The 26688-nt window shown below is 34.5% G+C and overlaps 1 long non-coding RNA gene across 2 annotated transcripts in view; it reads right to left on the minus strand.

Moving 5' to 3' along the window:
* The window catches only part of LOC115866469 (uncharacterized), a 1106684-nt gene that overhangs the window by 293382 nt on the left and 786614 nt on the right, over window positions 1-26688 (minus strand). The window contains exons 5-6 of one of the 2 annotated variants that reach the window (XR_009563374.1): window positions 2252-2328; window positions 1819-2150 (exon numbers count right to left, since the gene is read on the minus strand). The exons of the other annotated variant lie outside the window; for it this stretch is intronic. This is a non-coding gene — a long non-coding RNA (uncharacterized lncRNA). Of the gene's footprint in view, window positions 1-1818; window positions 2151-2251; window positions 2329-26688 lie in introns of those variants that run through there. 2 annotated transcript variants of the gene reach the window in all.

Below are 26688 nucleotides of genomic sequence, written 5' to 3' on the forward strand. Positions count from 1 at the left end.
ATTACCTATTTCAAATTATATTTAGACACTTAAAATCACGTGAATTTGGAGAATTCTACATTTTATAAAATATATTTGATAACATTTATTCATGGTGGATATTGGATTATATGCAAATCCCTCATAGTATGGGACTAAAATACAGAAAGCGTGTCTTAATTTAAATTACATCTATTATATAGATGATAATCAAAATGGACTTCTAAACTAGGCAAGCTCTTTTCATGTTAAATAATTCCTTTCTAATCTGGTAAAAACACATAAGCAAATGAACCAAAACCTTCACAAAATGGGAATTAAAAATTTTGTTTGAATTTGAGCATTCCCAAAGAGTCAAGAACATATATAAACTGGTTTAAAAGACATTTTCAAACTTCCTTTGAAAAAGACATTTTCAAATGGCAAATCATTGGCTAATAGTTTGAATATAATATTCTCATCATTTATAACTTGAGTTTTTTTCAGTCGGTTAATTTGTTACTAAACAAACAAACTTTGACCCAAAATTTCTTTTACAATAGGGAAATTAATCACTATTTACCTTTCTTGAAATAGTCATATGACATTTCAAATAGCATTTCAAGTATACATTCTTTATACCTATAAATCTTTTTAAAGCCTGGATCCAATAAAGAATGTAGAGGATGTTTGTTTCCTTGACTTATGCTTCAACAGGTTAAAAAACTCACTATTTCATTCTGCAATAATGAAAGGACAGTGAATTTGTAAATCATGGCAGAAATTGGGTAGCAGTATGAAAATGTAGCCTCTCTAGCAATGAATTGAATTCACCTCACTTCCACACAAAGCACCATGTTGATTTGAAATGTAGGTAGAAGGAAGATTTTCTTCCCGTAGTGTTTTAGTCCTGATCTCCTGAATTACTGAGACCATGAAATCACTGCCTGGAATTGCAATTTAAGGAGAGAAATTGATGCAAAGCTTAGTTCTCATTACCCATTTCATATTTAGGGAATGTTGTCTTATACCAACAATTATCTTAGTTTTCTTTCCGTATGCCTATTAATTTCTTTCCTTTATAACCACTACACCCATGAAGCCCACATTCTTAAGCTTAGTTTTGAATCTTAAGCTTAGTGTTAGTCTAAATTTATTTGTCATTAATAGATTTTCTGAGTCCTCCGCTTCACTTAAACTGAATACTTACACCAGCTCTTTCCATCAGAACAAGGCATATCACTCCTAGTTTTTGCTAAAAATACTCTTAGGAAAAAGACAGACCAGGATCTGAGGTGTTAAAAAAATCCTGCACTTTCTTCACTATCCCTCTTCCAGCCAGGCTTCCCAGCCTGCTTTATGTTTGTGGCATTTATAATGCCATGTTCTTGCATCACTTCCTTTCCCTGCTGGAATCAAAGCCACCTGAGAGGGGATCTATGACATATATTTTGCATCACAGCACCTTTCTAACAAAGTCTGAGACTAGAGAAGTTGCTTAATGAAGGCTGGGTTTTCTTTTTACATTTCTGCCTATCTTTCTGTATAATTAAAACAACAGTGATGAAGAGGAAGGGAGGATAATGGTAGAACTGCCTCTGGTTTGTAAATATTTTCAGGGTGGCCTCTGCAGTTTTACTTTTTTTTTTTTTTTTTTTGGTACGCGAGCCTCTCACTGTTGTGACCTCTCCCGTTGCAGAGCACAGGCTCCGGACGCGCAGGCTCAGCGGCCATGGCTCATGGGCCCAGCCGCTCCGCGGCATGTGGGATCTTCCCAGACCGGGGCACGAACCCGTGTCCCTTGCATCGGCAGGCGGAGTCTCACCCACTGCGCCACCAGGGAAGCCCTGTAGTTTTACATTTTTAATGAAAAGTATAAGCAATACCAGAATGAAGAACATGTTAGCAACTGCTCCCCGTCTCTGGTAGTTACAGTGTTGTCACCATTATTTCTGGCTCTGTGCTTTCCAGGACTGTGGTAGGATTGCATTTGCTGGACATTCTGTGGTTGAGATAGATGAGAGCTCTGGCCTGTGAGTTGTGAGTGAAGGTGTCACTTCCTGCCAGAACATTTACTTGTAGGTAAGAATATAACTTCTCTTTCTCTCTGGCTCAGCCACTGGCAGCATATGAGATGGTGGCTCCATTATCCAGCCTATGGTGATGAGCAGAACTCTCATAAGGTTTCAAACCTGAATGGGAGAGTAGTCGGAGTGAAAACCATGTTGCTATTTTTCTTTTTTAAACCCTGAGAATTGGGGGTTACTTTTTACCCCAGAAAAATTTAACCTACCTCATGCATAACTTTTCCTCCATTTTCAGACCTCATATAATGAGTTTGGTATGTCTCTTTCCACATTTTGCTTCACACTAATGAAAAAAAAAATGTAAATATGTATACATAATATAGGACATTTTTGTAACCAAAGTGGGATTATATGGTTCTCATTGATTTGCAGATTTTAAAAAAAATAGAATTATATTATATATATTATATTTTGTTCTACATAAAAGATTTTATGTAAAACAATTGATGCACTTTTATATTTAATAATATTGAGAAATGCTAATTTTATAATTAAGATAGAACTTTCTTATATAGAGGAATAAAATTTTTAGGGAAATTTATGTCTTTTATAAAAATTGTTCTTAATTAGATAGATAATTCTATTTACAATTAAGATGAATATATATAGAATTTCTTTTTTCTCACTCTATTATCTTCTATCTAATTTGAGTTCTTTGTACTTTGAAATATATGAAAAATATAAACAGGGAAATGTAGTTATTAAGAAAACCTTTATACAAGCTTTTAGAAATGCATCTAGTAAATAAAATTGTTTAAATTAAACATGATTTAACTTTTCATATTCTGAGGATATAATTGTACCATTTTAATCTATTCAAGTTTCATGTAAATACTAGATTATTTTATAAATATTTGCTTCTATTTTCACAAGTGTAATTAAATCCCTCATGTAAAATATTGTCAAATTATGGTCAGACCAAGCAAATATTGTTTTAGTTGTGGGAAATAAGTAATGTGTGGTGGCTTGAAAGGTGTCAGTTCCTAATAAATATAAAACAATTTCAAGAAGACAAGACCTGTATTTAAAATAACTTAAGAACAGGAGATTATATAATTAAGTGCTAATCACTATTACAAATGACATTTTAAAATAAAGTTCTTTTTTTCTTTTTAGACAAAACTTCATCTTCCAAGAAGAAAATGCAAAGATGATGTAGCTTTTATGGAAAGAAAAAAAAAAACTTTCAAGAAGACTGATTTTCTAAGAATTGCTTATGACAAGGTTTCTTTAATGCAGTATCTTGGTGTATATTACATAATGGCATAGTAAAATCAATCTTTATTAATCATTGCTCCTTTGTGTCTTAGGTGACCCAAACATAACTGAAAATTTTAAGTTGCAAGTTTACCACTTCTTATTATCTACAAAAATAATTAAAATTATACAAAATGTATCAACTCATTCACCATTTATCATTAGTAGAGTGCTAACTCATATTGAGATACAGTTATACATATAATTTATTTTTATATTATTCAAACAGACATGGAAACCCAATTACTAGGATATTTTTGGCTGTTTACTGTATAACACAAGCATTTCTCATTTTACTGTATTTTGTTTTATTGCACTTTGCAGATATTGCATTTTTTACAAATCGAAGAATTGTGGCAACCCTGTCTTGAGCAAGTCTGTCAGCACTATTTCACCAAACAGCATTTGCTCACTTTGTGTCTCTGTGTCACATTTTGGTAATTCTTCCAACATTTCAAACTTTTTCATGATTACTATATTTGCTATGGTGATTGGGGATCAGTGATCTTCTATGTTACTGTTGTAATTGTTTTGGGGCGCCACAAACCACACCCTTGTAAGACAGCAAACTTAAATGTTGTCTGTGTTTTGACTGCTCCACTGATCTACTGTTCCCCATCTCTCTCCCTCTGCTCAGGCCTCTCTATTCCCTGAGACACAACAGTGTTGAAAGTAGGCCAATTAATAACCCTACAATGGCCTCTAAGTGTTCAAGTGAAAGGGAGAGTCCCATGTCTTTCACGTTAAATGAAAAGCTAGAAATGATTAAGCTTAGTGAGGAAGGCATGTCAAAAGCCAAGATAGGCCAAAATCCAGGCCTCTTGCACCAAACAGCCAAGCTGGGAATGCAAAGGAGAAGTTCTTGAAGGAAATTAAAAGTGCTATTTTAGTGAACACACAAACGATAAGAAAGTCAAGCAATCTAATTGCTGATATGGAGAAAGTTATAGTGGTCTGGATAGAAGATCAAACCAGCCACAACATTCTCTTCAGCCAAAGCCTAATCCAGAGCAAGACCCTAATTCTCTTCAGTTCTATGAAGGCTGAGAAAGGTGAGGAAGCTGCAGAAGAAAAGTTTAAAGCTAGTAGAGGTTGATTCGTGAAGTTGAAGGAAAGAACCATCACCATAACGTAAAAGTTCAAGGTGAAGCAGCAAGTGCTGATGTAGAAGCTGCAGCAAGCTATCCAGAAGATCTAGCTCAGATCATTAATGAAGGTGGTTACACTAAACAACAGGTTTTCAGTGAAGATGAAATAGCCTTCTATTGGAAGAAGATGCCATCTAGGACTTCTATAGCTAGAGAGGAGAAGTCAATGCCTGGCTTCAGAGCTTCAAAGGACAGGCTGATTCTCTTGTTAGGGGCTAATGCAGCTGGTGACTTTAAGTCAAAGCTAGTACTCATTTACCATTCCAAAAATCCTAGGGCCCTTAAAAATTATACTCAATCTACTCTGTCTGTGCTCTGTATATGGAGCAACAAAGCCTGGATGACAGTACATCTGTTTACAATATAGTTTACCAGATATTTTAAGCCCACTGTTGAGAACTCCTACTCAGAGAAAAAGACTTCTTTTAAAATATTACTACTCATTGACAATGCACCTGGTCGCCCAGGAACTCTGATGGAGATGTACAATGAAATTAATGTTGTTTTCATGCCTGCTAACACAGCATCTATTCTGCAACCCATGGATCAAGGAGTCATTTTGATTTTCAAGTTTCATTATTTAAGAAATATGTTTCATAAGGCTATAGCTGCTGTAGAGACTCCTCTGATGAGTCTGGGCAAAACGAATTGAAAACCCTCTAAAAAGGATTCACTATTCCAAATGCTATTAAGGACATTCATAACTCATGGGGAGAGGTCAAAGTACAGTATCAACATTAATAGGAGTTTGGAAGAAGATGATTCCAACCCTCATGGATGACTTTGAGGGGTCATGACTTTGGTGGAGGAAGTCCTTGCAGACGTGGTGGAAATAGCAAGAAAACGAAACTTGTAAGTGGAGCCTGAAGGTGTGCCTGAATTGCTGCAATCTCATGACAATACTTGAATGGATCAGGAGTTTTTTCTTATTGGATGAGCAAAGGAAGTGGTTTCTTGAGGAGAAAACTATCCCTGGTGAAGCTGATGTAAAGATTGTTGAAATGACAACAAAGTCTGGAATATTACATAAACTGAGTTGATAAAACAGTAGCAGTGTTTGAGAGGATTGACTCCAATTTTAAAAGAAGTTCTACTGATGGTAAATGCTATCAAACAGCATCTTATGCGACAGAGAAATTATTTGCAAAAGGAAGAGTCAATCAGTGAAGCAAACTTCACTGTTGTCTTATTTTTTAAAAATCGCCACAGTCACCCAACCTTCAGCAAACACCGCCCTGATCAGTCAGCAGTCATCAACATTGACGCAAGACCCTCCACTCGCAAAAGGATTACAACTCATTGAAGGCTCAGGTGGTGGTTAGCATTTTTAGCACTAAAGTATTTTTAAATTAAGGTATGCACATTTTTTTAGACACAACACTATTGCACACTTAACACATTACAGTATAGTGCAAACATGATATTTATATGCACTGGGAAACCAAAAATAATTCATGTGACTCACTTTATTTCAATATTTTGCTTTATTGCAGCAGCCTGGAACAGAACCCACAATATCTCCAGGTATGCCTGTATTACATGTTTCTTATTCATGAGAAACAGAAAGATATAAGTCAGGTATAAAGGCTTTTATTTTCTTATATGCCAATCATTTAAAAAGTCACCTATAGGACAAAAAATGGTTTTATAAGAATATGGCCCTCAACTCCAACACAATATTTTTAGATTTGCAGGGAACAATGTACAATAAGAATAGACACTTGTTGGCTATTTTAGAAAGTGAATCAAGTTCATTGTTGAAGAGCACTGCCTAAATCCAGAAGACATATCAACTCAATGAGGAAAACCTATTTGGATTTTAATTTTTGATTAATGACAGTATAATTTCTGGGTTATAATTACATGCATTCATCCAAGCTAATAAAGAGTCTAAGCCCCCATTCCTGTACAGAGAGAGAAACAGAAAGAGAAAAAGAGAAGAGAGAAAGAGAAAGAAATTCACATAGGATGTTTTCACCTTTTATAAAATATTTCTTGCAGAAAACTACCACCAAAGAAACAGCTTTAATAGTGCACAAAATACTTGATCACTTTTTCCAAAAATGTTTTACCTTAGCAGTAATGTTCAATACTCTAGAATGAAATGAAAAACAAACAAAACAACAAAAACAACAAAAAAAAATGGGGCTAAGGAATAATTCTTCCAACTGCCAGGAATTTGTCTAAAAAGAATCACCTGGATGTAGACACTCATGTCTCAGGAAGGAAAAGCTTTCCTTCAGGCATTAGCGGAAAGACAAGTCATAAACAGGTAAGGCATTTAGAGTAGGAGAAAAATGATGTGCCGAGGGCATAAGAATCTCTACCTACAACATTCCTTATCTATTCTTCTTAGGAGCTGAGTGAACTTACTACAAGGGCCTCACCTTATTGAGAACAAGTGATGGAATCTTTCCCAAGACAGTTGAGTTACATTTGAATACTGGGACAAAAATTCAAGTAAGCTATCATTCTGAATGTAATATATATATAAAACATGAATGTACATAAATGTGAATATAATAATGTGTAATATGAGATCCAAATTGTCTTTTTTGTTTATTCAGTCATTTAATTCTTAATAAAAACAATAACAATAATGTGGCCTGTTTTTACGCACCATGTGTCAGCAAGCACTGGCGGTTTTACATTATTGTAGTTAATCCTCCAACCATGTTAAACAATTTATTTTTCTCAATTTACACAGAGTGAACTTGAGGCCCAGACAGGCTAAATAAACTATCTAAGACCATACAGCTAGTAAATGACAGAGCCAGTACTGAGAGTAAAGATGTTTTGTTTACAAATCTATATTTATTCCACTGTGTCACACTGAAATTAATCCATGTCAAGGTAAACATGCAGCAATAATAGAGAGGAATTATTTTTATTGTAATAGTTGGCACTTATTGTGTAAGTATATGTGCCAGAGACTTAGCAAAAATATTTTTCTAATGTATTATTTAATCCTTCCAACATTAGTATTATTTCTAACATTTTAAAATAATTTTTTTAAGAACCTGAGGCACAGAGAGGTAAGGACACTTGCCCTAATCTCACCTGGCTAGAAAGTGGTGGAGCTGTGATTAGATTCAAGGCAGACAGAAGCTAGACCCCACAGACTGTAAGTGAAGTTAAGATTCTGGGTGTGGGGCTTCCCTCGTGGCGCAGTGGTTGAGAGTCCGCCTGAAGATGAAGGGGACACGGGTTCGTTCCCCTGGTCTGGGAAGATCCCCCATGCCGCGGAGCGGCTAGGCCCGTGAGCCATGGCCGCTGAGCCTGCGCGTCCGGAGCCTGTGCTCCACAACGGGAGAGGCCACAACAGTGAGAGGCCCGCGTACCGCAAAAAAAAAAAAAAAAAAAAAAAAGATTGCAGCCTCAACTTCACATCTAGGACTTGCCAGCTCCCACAACTGTGTAAACTAACTCCTTAAAATAAATCATATAAAATAGATATTTTATAAACTAAAATCATATATATTATATATAATACATATCTTTATATGATACATATATATCTCTTATTGGTTCTATTTCTCTGGAGAACCTTGACTGTTACAGTGCTTATTTCAATCATTCTAAACAGTAACAGCATTAACTACCAGCAATAACAAACTATTCAGAGGATACAGCCAAACGCAGATAATTCCATCTCACAACACCTGCCATCGTCAGTGAATCTCACCTAATGCTTGGATTCAAAATACTCCTGTCAGAAATGTAACTTATGTTATTTTCAGAGCACTGACCTCATTTTGACAAAAACACACTTTGATTTGGCCATTGGTCAATGAGGGTTCAGCTTTGTGATATATAGTGTTCAAAGAAACAGTCTCTTTTATCAAAGATGTATTTCTGGAAAGTTTTTATTTTTCTGTGATACAGGGAAAGACTATAAATAATTTTTTTCTTATGGTAAATACTTTTCATACAAATGGATCTAAATAAAGACAATTAAGGATAAAGATTTGAAAAAATCATGGCTTTATAACAACTTTTATTGTTTAAGATTAACCTGACCACTACTTAAGTTAAAATGCTAATGAGTTATTTGATCTACTTGATATGTTAAAGTAAGACATTGCATAAGCACCACTTTCATTGCCACTCTTCAAATTTCTAGAAGGCTGTATTAATATTACAATGTTTTACTCTGAAGTTCTTGTATTTCAGAGATATACAACCTCTGAATTGTTCATCTGAAATGCAAATGATTTCTCTATAAAAATTAGTTAATATAAATTCACTATGGTAGTTTTAATAAAACTATACCAAAATATTTTCTACATGTTTATTTTGCATATTAATTATGTTAAGCAGAAATAAGATGTAACTCAGATTCCCTCTCCATAGTTGAAAAACAAAATGAGCTATTAATGTTACAATTAAAAATCAATGTGAACAAATTATTTCATCCCAGGACAATACTAGTGATTTAATTAGAAAACAATATAAGGTTATTTCCGATATTTCATGGTGGCTTTAATTTAAACACATTTCTTGTTTTAAAAGAAATAAGCAACACAATCATAGTCTCATTATAAAAAAAATGTTTGGTGGTAAAGAGCATTTAATTATCAAAGAATGAACTGATTGCACATTTACGAAGTGTTCTTATAAGCAAGATCTATGAAGTAAAGAAGTCTCAATATATAAAGCCCTGAAGAGTCACTGTCTGGTGCTGGGTTGAACCCAGTATTTCTTCAATTTATATAAAATGAAACTCCAGATTAGGGTGCCCTAACAACTAAGTCAAAGTTAATTAGTCTTAACTAACAGACAAGTAGTAAACTGCTTGAGGTCAGCTCCATCCTCAAGAAAGTGGACATTAGTGAGAGGTTTTAAAGCATTGTCTGTTTTTATAGGCAGTGCAGGGAAAGGCTAAGCCAATAAAATGTAATGGTTCCAGTCTATATTTTAATAGCAACCTCAAAAGGACAGAACACTTCCCTTAGATTTGAAGGCAAAGCCTTGAACCAAGTTAAAAATGATCCGTGAACACGGAAAATTGCTATCATAGAAAATTGCTATCGTTTTATTTTCATTCTGAGCACTGAATGTAACAAGCAAATAGCAGTCAAAGACATACCAGTCATTGGCTTTTTTGGACAAGACCAATCATGCCTTGGGCATGATTATTGGGGGCTCCCATTGGTCTGTTCGGGGGGAGAAAGAAACACCAATCTGAAAGTCTTGGGATGCTGTTGGGAAATGTTAGGCTTGAGCAGCTGTAGTCAATTACAGCTTCATTTTCTCTCCGGTTGTCTTTGGTTGCATGCCATAACTGCACGGGGCATTGAGGTTTACGGCTCTAAAATAGCCTTGTCATTTTGTGAAGCCTAACAGAGCAAAGAGGTTTGATAAATGGTTTAAAAAAAGTTGCTTAGAAAACCGCTTCAATCGGATTAGTTTTCTGTTTGTTTTTTTTTTTTTCCAGAATCCCAATTGTCCTCAAGCATCTAGGAAATAAACATTGATGGCACTAAACTGATAAAATAAAAACTTAAAAAATTCACATCTTGCTTTGTTTACAAGGTGTTTATGCTGCATACTATGGTAAATTAATCCAATAAATGGTATATTTACTTTACTCTTAGAAAGAGCACTTACCTGGAACACTGGAGCAAAGATGTTATAAACTGGCCACAAAGAAGATATGGGCTGCGACTCTCAATGGCTTCAAAGTTTTCATCTTATTCCCAGCTACAAACACTACTGTTTTTACTGCTATATTTTTTATTTATGTCATCACTTAAGATATGAGAAAAAAGTTTATAAAATGTGTTTTATTGCAATTACATCTATTCCAGTGCCAGTGGGCCCATCAGCTGATGAACACTATTGAATACTTAGAGTGGGAAAGAAAGATGGACAGGTCTATTAAGACACAGTCCGTGCTTTATACACTCAATTATTTAACTTACTATTAAGCATACATATCTAAACAAGTGTCAATTTATTGAAAAAGAAATCATGTGGAATTCTGGAAGCCAATGGCTTGAAAAAATTCTACTAATCTGCAGCAGACTGCAGGAGCAACAGGGCATTTTCCACTGGTGTTCAATGTAATTGCAAGAGTGATGGGATTCAGAGCCTCCTCCATGTGAAATTTGTCTTTCATTCAATCAACACAAACAACTAACGCACTGCAAGGTATATTATATTCCATCCACTTCCTAATAAAGTCAGTGGTGTCCAGTCAGACACCTATTGTTAGCAGCAAATCTGAAATTGATACAATCATCACATTGATCCAAAGTTGTCAATCATCCTACATCTGTACTGCCTTTTCTCTCTTCTCTCAAAATGTATAGATTCCAATGGATATTGTCATATTTATTCCAATTTTTAGGAAGTAATAGTGGAAATCATAGGTTTTTAAAAATTATTAGTAAATGTAATTTTTTAAAGTGCTTCAAATATTTCTTTCTTTACCTGGCATTTAATACTTCGACAAACGCTATTCACTTTTCATTGAAAACTGATTGTACTTTAATCTGATATATTTTATTCCTTTTTAAAGGTCTGTCTGAAGGCTATGCTACACCATAAAATTTTGTGACTTATAAAGACATCTTGACATTCAATTTTTTCTATTATATTTGTTTATATACATGGTACAAAGCTAAAAACTGTTATGTAATTTCTAGAAAAATTTATTCATTACAAATTTATATTTTCCTACTATAAACTCCTTAGGGTTTTCAAATGAGTAGACTGCAAGCTTCTTAAAGGCAGGGACCTGAATTTTATGTTCTTTGCAATCATAATCCTAAATATGCCCGATATTTTACCTTCATGCTACATAGTAGAAGAATAAGATGTCTATGTTAAGTAAACATCTCTTTTATTGCCACTTATTTCTGAAGATTTCTGAGTTTATTATTCATTATGTTTGCATTCATCTTCTCTCAGTTTAGTGGTGTCTGTCAGTTCCTTAAATGTCAAATGATGTAAGGGCACTGGTTGGAGCTAATTAATAGATTAAACATTGAAGACTTCCAGTCCTAATATGGTAATAGAATCTCTCAATTATTCCTCCAGTCTTCTTTTGGCAGTGTGAATGAAGTATGACCTTCATTCACATTTCAGCCTCTATCTAATTAACTGTCCTACATCATTTATAGTTGAACAATTTTGTCAGTGTATTATCGGATGGTATTTTCTTAGATGCTCTCTTATGCCCAATCAAAATAACACCTAATGATCTAGGAAACCATATGCAAATAACTAGAACATAGTTCCAAATGATATATAATAAAATAGATCAAGTTCACAATGATATTAAGGTTGAGATGAACATTGAAAAATATTTTGTGCTGAACTGGAACATAAAAATAGGAAAAAAGGATGTAGGTCAGGAATGTCAAATTTATACATTCAAATAATTAGAGAAATTTCTGAAATCTCATCTGTGACTCAATACACTCAATATTCCAAGGAGAATATCACTAAACCTGTTTATAATAAACAATTCATTAAACAGGGATAATTAAACCAATGTGTAATTTGTGTATAAATATGAATGTGTTTTTATTATCCTCATATCTGTGTCACAAATAGAAAGATAATTACCATTTCTCAGATTCTGACTTCCCCACCCTGGACTCCAGTTGCTGTTTGTTACAAAAATGGTTCCTAAGAATATATATATATATATATATATATATACACATATATATATATTATTATAGTCACACATACATACACATCATTGTGTATATCAATGACGTGGGGAGCAGATGCCACCCATAGGATAAATGACATCATTGCTATTTGAGTTACTAGGTAGTAAACAAGCGACAAACTTAGGTCATTAATGACCAGGGCTATGCACATGTGACAAAATTGTTTCACAAAGAAAAAAATTGTAGCACCTGTTTACAGAGTTGCTATTAATATTCATATATCCACCCAGAAATCATATGTAAGCAGATGGATGAAATTTGAAACATGTCAAAGCACAATTTCTTAATTGCTTTAAATAAAACATTCCTACAGTTGGTAGAGAAGCAATTAGATGTTTGCTATATTCATTACCATTTTCAAGTGTCACAGTTTTCATAATTAGGAAAACTAATATGCACGATATCCGTCACAATATTGGTGATTGATGCCAAACTCAACTTTCAAGTCTTCAGTGGCAGTTGTAGAGAATCTAAGTATGCCTAGTACCACAAAGTTGAGTAAATGACGTCTCTCTAATTTTCCTGGGTTTTTAATGTGTAGATGGAAAATATTAGGCATGGAAAATATATTAGATAGTGTATTAATTTGACCTACAATTTGAAATTTGTGTATTGAGAAATTTGTAGCCTTTTACCCGAATGTTCTACATTATGTCCATAGGCTCTTTGTTAGTTAATCTTTGCTTAGTGGCAAAAAAATAATGTGGTTAATAGCATGAGTTTAACTGTTTTTAATTTTTCTAACTATTAACACTTTAAAAAACAATTATTTGATTTAGTCATGTTTTAGTTATCAGATGCTAATCTTGTGAAAATGACCAAGAGAATCAATCTTCATATCTTCATTACAGTCTCTGTCTCTCTGAATGTCTAATAACAAATCAAAGTTAAATAAAATAAAAAATATGGTACAGATGAAAACAGTAGATAATGATTACAACACAGAAAAACAATGGACATGATATGCACTTTCAAGAGCTTGCTTAAAATTATTTTAAAGATTAAATACACAAAACTTTGGCAAATTTAAAATTAACTTGAATTTTAAGTTAATTAGATTAAATTAATTAATTTAGAGGGGACACATGAATTTAGAATATTAAGAAAGTCTGCAAATAATAAATGCTGGAGAGGGTGTGGAGAAAAGGAACCCTCTTACACTGTTGGTGAGAATCTAAATTGGTGCAGCAACTATGGAGAACAGTATGGAGGTTCCTTACAAAACTAAAAATAGAGTTACCATATGATACAGCAATCCCACTCCTAGGCATATATCCTGAGAAAAACATAATTCAAAAATATTCATGCACCCCGATGTTTATAGCAGCACTATTTACAGTAGTCAAGACATGGAAGCAACCTAAGTGTCCATCGACAGATGAATGGATAAAGAAGATGTGGTATATATACACAGTGGAATATTACTCCACCATAACAAAGAATGAAATAATGCCATTTGCAGCAACATGGATGGACGTAGAGATTATCATACTAAGTGAAGTAAATCAGACAAAGACAAATACCATAAAATATCGCTTACATGTGGAATCTAAGAAAATGATACAAATGAACTTATTTACAAAACAGAAATAGACTCACAGACATAGAAAATAAACTATGGTTACCAAAGGGGAGGGGGTAGGGATAAATTAGGAGTTTGGGATTAAAATATACACACTACTATATATAAAATAGATAACCAACAAGGACCTACTGTATAGCACAGGGAACTATACTCAATATCTTGTAATAACTTATAATGGAAGTGAATGTAAACAAAGAATATATATATTCATATATATGTATAACTGAATCACTTTGTGTACACCGAAACTAACACAACATCGTAAATCAACTATATCAATAAAATTTAAAAAAATAAAATATTAGAAGACATAAAAAGAATATAAGAATACATTTGAAAGTGATTAATTTATTAAAAATTGTTAAACAGAACAAATCTGAATTACCCTGAAAATAAATGAAAATATCAATATCTAGGGAATATTGAAATCTGTAAAATTGAATCATAAATTATAGAAAGATTTAGTAGTCTCTGAAACTATGACAGACACTGAAAAATATATACTAACAATTTTTTAAATATAGTTTCTGCATCCAGATAGGTTTTTTTTGAGCATTCATAAAAATTTTCAAAGAAATACTTATTTATGTTGAGTCATATCCTATTGATCAGTATCTATATATCAGAATATGTCAGCAACACAATAAGGTCCCAGCCTTAACTTGTTAAATGGCTATTATATTTCAGAGCAGCCATAAATACGGAAATAAATAATGATCCATGTTACAGTGTTACTAAAAGACATGTTTCAGAACCTGAAAAAAATTATCAAAAAAGAAAACTAAAGATCTTTTTGTTTGTAAAAAGGCCGCATAGCACAGGGAGATCAGCTCGGTGCTTTGTGACCACCTATATGGGTGGGATAGGCAGGGTGGGAGGGAGGGAGACGCAAGAGGGAAGAGATATGGGAACATATGTATATGTATAAGTGATTCACTTTGTTATAAAGCAGAAACTAACACACCATTGTAGAGCAATTATACTCCAATAAAAATGTAAAAAAAAATAAAAAAGGGACACAAAATCTAAAGTATGTACTCAACAAACCAAGGATAAGCAGTGTTTGTTCTGGAATTCAAAACTAGTGTGATACTTGGAAACAAGTAGTAGTATATAGCATTCCCAGTGATCAAAGAGTAGAAAAGCAAAATCACTTCAAGCTGCCTGAAAGGCATTTGGTATATTTATTACCATCTCTGATTTTAAAACACAAAATAAAACGAAACAAAATGCCTATATATCATATACATGTTAAAAGTATATTTCTAAACTAACAGTCAAGATCATTTTTACTTTGACTAACTTCAGCTGGTCACATTAAAATAAAAAGCAAGTCAGGGATACTACTTATCATTATTATTATTTAATATTGTCATGAGGGTAAAGTCAATGCTAGAATCTGAAACAAAAGATACAAACAAGGAGGATGACTGAAAAAGATGGAATTCAGGGAAACTCAAGATTTACCCAGCTGGCTATACACCTCTTTCAATGTTTCTAGTGTAAGTATACCTGTGTATAGCAGAGAAAAAATATAAAGTAATATACTAATGCTAACCTGTAAAATTCAAGTGACTGAAACTTAATTGTTTGGTCTGTGTATTCTACTATCTAATGTTTTAAATTGTGATTAAGGATTTGTTAAATTGATATTAATTTCTTAAATGTTATTTTGCTCATTGTACTTTGTAAAAGTGATATTGATCTGAATATTGCACTGAGAAGCAAGCAAAGGGCAAAGCATTCAAAACTTCCCACAAATTAATTTTTTAAATTGAGCCCCCAATAATAATGATTATATACAAAAATTCCTGAAAAATCAATGAAAAGTGCCGTAAAATTTGCAAAAATAATTGAATAATAGATGCATAAAGTTTAACAGGATTTTCTACGTGCCAGTAATAATCACTTTATAATTATCATGAGAAAAAGACTATACTTTGAAAGCAACAAAACATAGAAGATAGACAAATTTCTAAAAAGAAATATGTGGAACCCATATGTAAGAAATATAAAATTAAAAGGTTATTTACAAATGTATCTAAGACCAACTGGAGACATACCTTACAGTGATGGTACAAGGATTCTAGAAAGCATGAAAAGCAAATGCAAATGCCCTATACTCAGAAGCAACTTAGTGGGCAGAACTGGAAAAAGGAAACAGTATCTCTTAATCTTCAGTTCTGAAGGGATGAGTAGCCTAGCATAATGCTGGAGAGGCAGGTAACGACTATAATAAAAACATTATATTTTATTCCATGAACAGTGGGTCTCATTAAAGAATTTAAAGCAGGAGCGACATGGATAGATTTTTAATTTTTAAAAGGATCACACTGACTGCTGTATAAAGAATTCACTGAGAGGTACACAACTGGAGGAAGACTGATCAATTAGGATGCTCTTCCAACTGTCAAAGAGAAAAATGATAGGAATTTGGACCAGAGACCAGCAGTGAAAAAATGAGAAAAGGAGGTATTTAGAAAATATTGAGATGGCAGAATTTATAGGAATTGGTAGTTTCTTAGTGAGAAATAGGGAATTAATGAGAATACCTCCCATTATTCTGGCTTAAGTATTTGCGAGTGGGTTCATTGGATGGTATAAGGGACACTGGGAGGAAAAATTTGAGGGAGGAAAACATCAATTCAGTTTTGGATATGCTGTGCTTGGGATATTTGTGAAATAGTCAGAGACTTGAGTAAGAAATTAGATGTATTTATTTTGGTGATCCAGCCAGAAATATAAATTCCAGAATTAATAAGAACAGGTAATATTTGAATTATACCTATAGTTATAATGAAGAAAAGTACACCAATTATCCAATCCTGGGCTGTTCTATCTGGAAGACAGGAAAATAAGCCAAAAAAAGAGCACCAAAATGGAGAACCAATGAGGGAGGAGGACAACCAAAAGCACACTGATGAATTCACAGAAGCTAAGGGTTGAAAATATTTCAGAAAGATGTGAGGGATCAGTTCTGAATAATATTGCCGAATTATCAAGTAAGATTAGGAAATAAAACAGTACGTTTCATATGGTTACCTAGAAATCATTGACTGAGTTATCAAAAAGGACAGTTTTGGTGGAATCCTAGGAATAAAAATCAAATTTAAGTGGTTTGGAGTTTAAGTAGGTAGTAAGAAAAGGAGTAGAAAACTCTGGAGAAAATTAATAAGGGCAGATCATTTTTACATAGCAGAATTTAAGAGATGCGGTGAGCCAAACTTTTTGAAAAAAGAAGATGTTATGGTTGTGATAAAAGCAATAGCATCTGCAGTCCCAAAAGAGAAAGTCTTAGTTATGGTGAGTATCATGAAGAGAATTTATAATATATTGAAATAGAGTATGAAATTACAATGAAAATTGTGTGACACAGACCAAAGATTTTAATTTCTCTTGAAACACACCCTACATAAAATAATTTAAAACCTGATAGAAAAAACAATACATATCAATGAAAAAGTCCATGTGTCATGCTTTCAAGAAATATTAATTTAGCTCCTACTGTGTGCTAGGTACCCTTATAAGAGCTGAGAATATAGTAGTGAACCAAAATGAAAATGCTCTCATGTAGCTGACACTTTAGTGCAGGGAGATAGCCTTATAAATAAGATTAATAAGTAAAGGATATCATTTGTAATACTACAGAGAAAAATAAAGCAGGAAACAAAGATGAGGGGAATTGGGGGAAGACAGATTTTGGAAAACAATGTCCAGTGAAAGCCTTTATAAAAACAGGTGAAATTTGAGAAACAACTAAAAGTATTCAGAGAATGAGCCATGGTAGTATCTGAGAATGGTCAAAAAAAAAAGTCCTAATATGTAAACATGTCTGGAGTGTTTGAAGAAAATAAGACCAGTGCCGGTGCACCTGGAATAGAATGAACAAGGAGAGGAGGTATGAGATGAGGTCAGAGGAAATGACAGTGAGTGGGTTAGGTATATGGAGATTATGCAGGGCTGCCTTAGACCATTATAATTATGTCAGCTTGTCCTTGGTAATAGGGAAAGTGTTGAGAAAGTGGTCAGATTCTGAGTATATGCAGAAATTTCTAAGTAGAACTAGTAGGATTTGCTGAGTGACTTCATCTAAAGGGTTAGGATGAGTAAAAGAAGACTCCCAGGTTCCAAGGCCAGAAACCATGAGACGTGGCATGGGGCAGTTGTTAAACTCCCCATCTCACAAGGTAGACTGTCAGCATTTGTGATTCTCGCTCAATCACTAGTATGGCCTTGGGTAGGTTATTTATCTCTTACTGCCTCAGTTTCTTCATATGTAAAATTGGGGCATAATCATACTTATCTCAAAGACTTGTTATGAGGTTTAAATTGACACATAGTTTCAAAATACTTATATCAGGGTCTGGCCCACAGTAACAACTTGGCAAAACTCTGGAAGGACTATTTTGGGGGATTATTGGAAGGTAAATTCTGGGTTCTTTACATTTCAGTTACCAGGTATATACATGGAGGTGTCAAGGCAGTTAGAAATATAAGTATACAGACTTGGAGTATGAAAGAAATATCCAGACTAGAAATTTAACTTGCAATGCATCAGTGTAAAGATGGCACTTAGAATTTAGAGAATGAAAAATAATGCATCAATAGACTGAGAGGACTGGAAGATGAGGAAGAAATGGGAAAGGGGCCCATGAAGACACAGGAGAACATCCAGGAGTGTAGAGTGACATCAGCTGAATTAAATGCTGCTGATGATCAAGAAAGGCAAGGACAAAAAAATTTCCATTGTATTTAGCAACGCATTAATCGTTAATGCTTTAGTTAAAAGCTGCCAAAATATTGTGATGGAGACAAAAACGTGATTGGAGTAGGCTTAAAAGAGAACAGGAGTAGAGAAATTGAAGACAGTGAATATAGGCTTTTTAAAAAGATTTGTTGTAAAGGGAAGGCAAGAATAGGCAGTAACTGGAGAGAGAGAGAGAGACCCAAGATGGTGTTTTTTGGTTTTTATTTTTAGAATGAGATTGATCTACAGCAACTTGATAGATTTGTAGGAATTTTTTTCAGTAAAAAGGAAGAAAAAGGATTATGCAAGAAAGAGAAGGGAGAATTTCTAGAGCAAGGTCCGTAAGAAGTAAGAAGGGATAAGATTTAATGGCAGGTTTGGCTTTTGTTAGGCTCATGGATAATTCATCCTTGATAAGTGGAAAGAATGTAGAAGCAAGTAAGTGGATAGATAGTACTAGAAGCAGGTAAAAAATAACTTCTAATTGATTCAATTTCCTAAGTGGATTGGATTGAGAAGCAAGGTAAAGAATAGAGCAGGAGAATGGAGGAAAAGGCACAATAATTGAAGATAGGCGTTGTGAAGACAGATGCTGATAATGGCAAGGTAGAAGGTTTAAAATTGAGATTATACCGGATTTACAATTACTGGCAATAAATTCTATAAAAGTATTATGGGAATAAGTGGCTGAAGTAGGATTGAGGACAAAAATGATAGAGAAGCAGAGATCAAGGAACTGAAAGGCCATGGTATTAGAGTAATCATCTATATGGACAGTAGAATCAGCCAGAATTATGACAAGGGTCGAATTGGAGAGAATGATAGTGAAGCAAGTGTTAAATCTTCAAATGGTAAAGGGCAGTGATTCAGAATTCTGTAGGTATTTGCAAAAGAGAGGATTATGGGTGAAATAAACTGATGGCATAAGATTCAGGTTGGAATCCTTTAAGGAGAGAAGAAGAGAGTGATTGGAAAGCAGTATTAAGGATCCTCGATACCTATATTACCTGAGATATTTAAGAAGAAAACATTCACCACTTGACGGGCTTCAGGAGAAACAGTGTCTTTAGGGTCCAACACATTGTCTTTAGAGAAAAATGGTCAAAGGACTTTTATAAAAGAGGTTGAATGGCTATTTAATTAAAAGTTTGGCAATGTTGGCAATTTGAAAGGAACATGGTTAAATATCTGCTTTTACCATATAGGTAAATCAATTCCAAGAAATAAAATAAGTGGCTGAAAAGTCCAACATTTAGGTTCACATTTAAGACATTTTTGAATGGGTAAGAACTTCTCTAGCACAAAAGCAAGGGAAATTACCACATAGAAAAGATTTATAATGTAACTCCCTAAAAAACCTGGAACTAATATTTACCATAGATACAACAATGGCTTAATAGCCTTAATAAATAAGACTCATAAAATATTAAGAATAAAAAGCCCTAATAGAAAATAATGTACATGCAAGACACAGAATTTTCCAAAGATGATTGTGTCTTTGTTTTGTTTTGCTTTTGTTTGCTTTTAAGTAGCACCAGGGTGGTACGGTGGCTAAGAGATTTGTTTTAGAATCAAAACTGTTGTAGGCAAACACACGAAAGGATGCTCAACATCACTAATCATTAGAGAAATGCAAATTAAAACTACAGTGAGGTATCACCTCACACCAGTCAGAATGGCCATCATCAAAAAGTATACAAACAATAATTGCTGGAGAGGGTATGGAGAAAAGGGAACCCTCTTGCATTGTTGGAGGAATGTAAATAGATACAGCCACTGTGGAGGACAGTACAGAGGTTCCTTAAAAAACTAAAAATAGAACTATCATATGACTCAGCAATCCCACTACTGGGCATATACCCTAAGAAAAACATAATTCAAAAAGAGTCATGTACCTCAATGTTCATGGCAGCTCTATTTACAATAGCCAGGACATGGAAGCAACCTAAATATCCATCAACAGATGAATGGATAAAGAAGTTGTGGCACATATATACAGTGGAATATTACTTAGCCATAAAAAGAAACAAAATTGAGTTATTTGTAGTGAAGTGGATGGACCTAGAGTCTGTCATACAGAGTGAAGTAAGCCAGAAAGAGAAAAACAAAAACAAATACTGTATGCTAACACATATATATGGAATCTAAAAAAAAAAAAAAAGTTCTGAAGAACCTAGGGGCAGGACAGGAATAAATATACAGACATAGAGAACGGACTTGAGGACACGGGGAGGGGGAAGGGTAAACTGAGACGAAGTGAGAGAGTGGCATGGACACATATACACTACCAAATAAGCGTAAAATAGCTAGTGGGAAGCAGCTGCATAGCGCAGGGAGATCAACTCGGTGCTTTGAGACCACCTAGAGGAGTGGAATAGGGAGGGTGGGAGGGAGATGCAAGAGGGAGGGGATATGGTGATATATGTATATGTATGCATATAGCCGATTCACTTTGTTATACAGCAGCAACTAACACAACAATGTAAAGCAATTATACTCCAATAAAGATGTTTAAAAAAAAAAAACTGTTATGGGAACAAGTTCCAGTTCTGCTAGTTATCTGCTGAGTGACCTTGGGCAACTTTTATAATTTCTTTGGGCTCTAACAACTTCATTGTAAAAGGATGAAAACAATACTATACTACTTACTTAATTTGAATGTGCTACGTTTAAATAAGCTAAAGGCACACGCCTAGCACACAGAAAGCATTAGTTAAGTGTTATAGTTCTTACAATAGTGGTTGTCATTATTAACAGCAGCACTGATATTAGATATTTAAGTATCCTACTCATCTACTGTCCTTACAAAATGCTTTACAAGTGTAGTCAATCAATAAGATTTTGTTAAGTGAATAAATTGATGTTCAATCCAATCGTCAAACACTGGCATTAAACATTAGGATTAAACATATATTAAATATTAAACATATATTAAACATTTGGATTATCAAACTGTATTCATTGCTTACTCAGAGATTAATGGACTCTAACCTCAGTTTTGTGTAATTGTGGCTAAAGTGCTGTAGAATGAGGGCCTCAGATATGTTCAACCTGGAATTTACAGCATAAGCCATACAAAGTTAAAACAAATACAGCAATTACACACTAACCACACACTAGTCATACAGAAATAGAAATCAATTAGAAACATAACATCTTGAATGTCTATCAGTTAAAATTCCCACAGAACACAGAAATCCTCCAGAATTTACTCCCACAAAAATATTTAAGAAAGGATGACTTACAAATGTGACAAGGTTGAGGGAGTCAAGAAGAGATAAGCAGGCGCTTCCAGATTGGCAGCAGAAAGAAGTCCTCACTCTAAGGACTGAGGGAACAAGGAAGGAATGGGTTTTTCCCAGAGCCCAGTAAGAGGTGAGCCCTAGAGGAGTACCAGCCAACAGGAGCTGTGCTCACTGAGGGACCACAGACATATTCACAGCCCTGGAGAAGGCAAGCAGTGAGGAAGAAAGACCCCAAACCCTTTCTCCTCCAGCCCCTCATTTTTTGTCAGTAATTCCCATTGGGGGAACTTAAATGGACGCCACTTTCTAGGTTAGCCTCCCTGGGCATAGAACAGGATTGCAACAGACAGAGAATGGATCTGGGACTACGTATGTGTGTGGCTGGAACACAGAGTGGGAAAGAAGCATAACAAACACATAATGCCTAATATATACTGTTTCTCTACAGATTTCAATTTTTCATCACAATTTTCATTGATACAACTGCCATGGGGCACAGTTTGAATTTTCTTTTTTTAATTTTATTATTTTAAACATCTTTATTGGAGTATAATTGATCTACAATGGTGTGTTAGTTTCTGCTTTATAACAAAGTGAATCAGCTATACATATACATATATCCTCATATCTCCTCCCTCTTGCATCTCCCTCCCACCCTCCTTATCCCACCCCTCTAGATGGTCAACAAAGCACCAAGTTGATCTCCCTCTGTTATGCAGCTTCTTCCCATTAACTAGCTGTTTTACATTTGGTAGTGTATATAAGTCCATGCCACTCTCTCACTTCGTCCCAGCTTACCCTTCCCCACCCCGTGTCCTCAAGTCCATTCTCTACATCTCCGTCTTTATTGCTGTGCTGGCCCTAGGTTCTTCGGAACCATTTTTTTTTTTTTTTTTTAGATTCCATATATATGTCCTAGCATATGGTATTTGTTTTTCTCTTTCTGGCTTACTTCACTCTGTATGACAGAGGCTAGGTCCATCCACCTCACTACAAATAACTCAGTTTCATTTCTCTTATGGCTAAGTAATATTCCATTGTATAAATGTGACACATCTTCTTTATCCATTCATCTGTCCTGGCTATTGTAAATAGTGCTGCAATGAACATTGTGATACATGACTCTTTTTGAAATATGGTTTTCTCAGGGTATATGCCCAGTAGTGGGATTGCTGGGTCATATGGTAGTTCTAGTTTTAGTTTTTTAAGGAACCTCCATACTGTTCTCCATAGTGGCTGTATCAATTTACATTCCCATTAACAGTGCAAGAGGGTTCCCTTTTCTCCACACCCTCTCCAGCATTTATTGTTTGTAGATTTTTTGATGATGGCCATTCTAACTGGTGTGAGGTGATACCTCATTGTAGTATTGATTTACATTTCTCTAATGATTAGTGATGTTGAACATCCTATCATGTGTTTGCTGGCAATCTGTATATCTTCTTTGGAGAAATGTCTATTTAGGTCTTCTGCCCACTTTTGAATTGGGTTGTTCTTTTGATATTGAGCTGCATGAGCTGCTTGTATATTTTGGAGATTAATCCTTTGTCAGTTGCTTTGTTTGTAAATATTTTCTCCCATTCGGTGGGTTGGATATTCGTTTTTATGGTTTCCTTTGCTGTGCAAAAGCTATTAAGTTTCATTCGGTCTCACTGGTTTGTTTTTGTTTTTATTTCCCTTTCTCTAGGAGGTGGGTCAAAAAGGATCTTGCTGTGATTTATGTCAAAGAGTGTTCTTCCTATGTTTTCCTCTAAGAGTTTTATAGTGTCTGGCCTTACATTTAGGTCTTTAAGCTATTTTGAGTTTATTTTTGTGTATGGTGTTAGGGAGTGTTCTAATTTCATTCTTTTACATGTAGCTGTCCAGTTTTCCTAGCACCACTTATTAAAGAGGCTGTCTTTTCTCCATTGTATATTCTTGCCTCCTTTATCAAGAATAAGTTGAACATAGTGAGTGGGTTTATCTCTGGGCTTTCTATCCTTCGATCTATATTTTTATAGATCAATATCTATGTCTATATTTCTGTTTTTGTGCCAGTACCATACTCTCTTGATTACTGTAGCTTTGTAGTATGGTCTGAAATCTGGGAGACTGATTCTTCCAGCTCCGTTTTTCTTTCTCAAGATTATTTTGGCTATTCGGGGTCTTTTGTGTTTCCATACAAATTGTAAAATGTTTTGTTCTAGTTCCGTGAAAAATGTCATTGGTAGCTTGATAGGGATTGCATTGAATGTGTAGATTGCTTTGGGTAGTATAGTCATTTTCCCAATGTTGATTCTTCCAATCCAAGAACATGGTATATCTCTCCATCTACTTGTATCATCTTTAATTTCTTTCATCAGTGTCTTATAGTTTTCTGAATACAGGTCTTTTGTCTCCCTCAGTAGGTCTATTCCTAGGTATTTTATTCTTTTTGTTGCAATGGTAAATGGGAGTGTTTCCATAATTTCCCTTTCAGATTTTTCATCATTAGTGTATAGGAATGTAAGAGTTTTCTGTGCATTAATTTTGTATCCTGCTACTTTACCAAATTCATTGATAAGCTCTAGTAGTTTTCTGGTAGCATCTTTAGGATTCTCTATGTATAGTATCATGTCATCAACAAACAGTGACAGTTTTACTTCTTCTTTTCCAATTTGGATTCCTTTTATTTCTTTTTTGTCTCTGATTGCTGTGGCTAAAACTTCCAAAACTATGTTGAATAATAGTGGTGAGAGTGAGCAACCTTGTTTTACTCCTGATCTTACTGGAAAAGGTTTCAGTTTTTCTCCATTGAGGACGATATTGGCTGTGGGTTTGTAATATATGGCCTTTATTATGTTGAAGTGTGTTCCCTCTGTGCCTACTTTCTGGAGGGTTTTTATCATAAATCGTTGTTGAATTTTGTCAAAAGCTTTTTCTGCATCTATTGAGATGATCATATGGTTTTTCTCCTTCAATTTGTTGATACGTTGTATCACATTGATTGATTTGCATATATTGAAGAATCCTTGCATTCCTGGGATAAACCCCACTTGATCATGCTGCATGATCCTTTTAATGTGCTGTTGGATTCTGTTTGCTAGTATTTTGTTGAGGATTTTTGCATCTATGTTCATCAGTGATATTGGCCTGTAGTTTTCTTTTTTTGTAATGCCTTTGCCTGATTTTGATATCAGGATGTTGGTGGCCTGGTAGAATGAGTTTGGGAGTATTCCTCCCTCTGCTATATTTTGGAGGAGTTTGAGAAGGATACGTGTTAGCTCTTCTCTAAATGTTTGACAAAATTTGCCTCTGAAGCCATCTGGTCCTGGGGTTTTGTTTGTTGGCAGAATTTTAATCACAGTCTCATTTCAGTGCTTGTGATTGGTCTGTTTATATTTCTTATTTCTTCCTGGTTCAGTCTCGGAAAGTTGTGCTTTTCTAAGAATTTGTCCATTTCTTCCAGGTTGTCCATTTCATTGGCATATAGTTGCTTGTAGTAATCTCTCATGATCCTTTGTATTTCTGCAGTGTCAATTGTTACTTGTCCTTTTACTTTTCTAATTCTATTGATTTGAGTCTTTTCCCTTTTTTTCTTGATGACTCTGGCTAATGGTTTATCAATTTTGTTTATCTTCTCAAAGAACCAGCTTTTATTTTTATTGATCTTTGCTACTGTTTTCTTTGTTTCTAGTTCATTTATTTCTGCTGTGATCTTTATGATTTCTTTCCTTCACTAACTTTGGGTTCTGTTTGTTCCTCTTTCTCTAGTTCTATTAGGTGTAAGGTTAGATGGTTTATTTGTGATTTTTCTTATTTCTTCAGGTAGGATTGTATTGCTGTAAACTTCCCTCTTAGAACTGTTTTTGCTGCATCCCATAGGTTTTGGGTCATCTTGTTTTCATTGTCATTTGTTTCTAGGTATTTTTTGATTTCCTCTTTGATTTCTTCAGTGATCTCTTGGTTATTTAGTAGTGTATTGTTTAGCCTCCATGCGTTTGTATTTTTTACAGATTTTTTCCTGTAATTGATATCTAGTCTCATAGTGTTGTGGTCAGAAAAGATACTTGCTATGATTTCAACTTTCTTAAATTTACAAAGGCTTGTTTTGTGACCCAGGATATGATCCATCCTGGGGAATATTCCATGAGCACTTGAGAAGAAAGTGTATTCTGTTGTTTTTGGATGGAATATCCTATAAATATCAGTTAAGTCCGTCTTGTTTAATGTGTCATTTAAAGCTTGTGTTTCCATATTTATTTTCATGTTGGATGATCTGTCCGTTGGTGAAAGTGGGATGTTAAAGTCCCCTCCTATGATTGTGTTACTGTCAATTTCCCCTTTTATGGCTGTTAACATTTGCCTTATGTACTGAGTTGCTCCTATGTTGGGTGCATAAATATTTACAATTGTTATATCTTCTTCTTGGATTGATCCCTTGATCATTATGTAGTGTCCTTCTTTGTCTCTTGTAATAGTCTTTATTTTAAAGTCTATTTTGTCTGATATGAGAATTGCTACTCCAGCTTTCTTTTGATTTCCATTTGCATGGAATATCTTTTCCTTCCCCTCACTTTCAGTCTGTATGTGTCTCTAGGTCTGAAGTAGGTCTCTTGTACACAGCATATATACGGGTCTTGTTTTTGTATCCATTCAGCCAGTCTATGTCTTTTGGTTCGAGCATTTAATCCATTTAGATTTAAGGTAATTATTGATATGTATGTTCCTACTATCATTTTCTTAATTAGTTTGTGTTTGTTATTGTAGGTCTTTTCCTTCTCTTGTGTTTCTTGCCTAAAGAAGTTCCTTTAGCATTTGTTGTGAAGCTGTTTTGGTGGTGCTGAATTCTCTTAGCTTTTGCTTGTCTGTAAAGTTTTTAATTTCTCCATCGAATCTGGATGAGATCCTTGCTGGGTAGAGTAATTTTGGTGGTAGGTATTTCCCTTACATCACTTTAAATATATCATGCCATTCCCTTCTGGCTTGCACAGTTTCTGCTGATATATCAGCTG

Source organism: Globicephala melas, chromosome 3 (genome assembly GCF_963455315.2).
Source record: "Globicephala melas chromosome 3, mGloMel1.2, whole genome shotgun sequence".
In the NCBI taxonomy this organism is placed as follows: Eukaryota; Metazoa; Chordata; class Mammalia; order Artiodactyla; family Delphinidae; genus Globicephala; species Globicephala melas.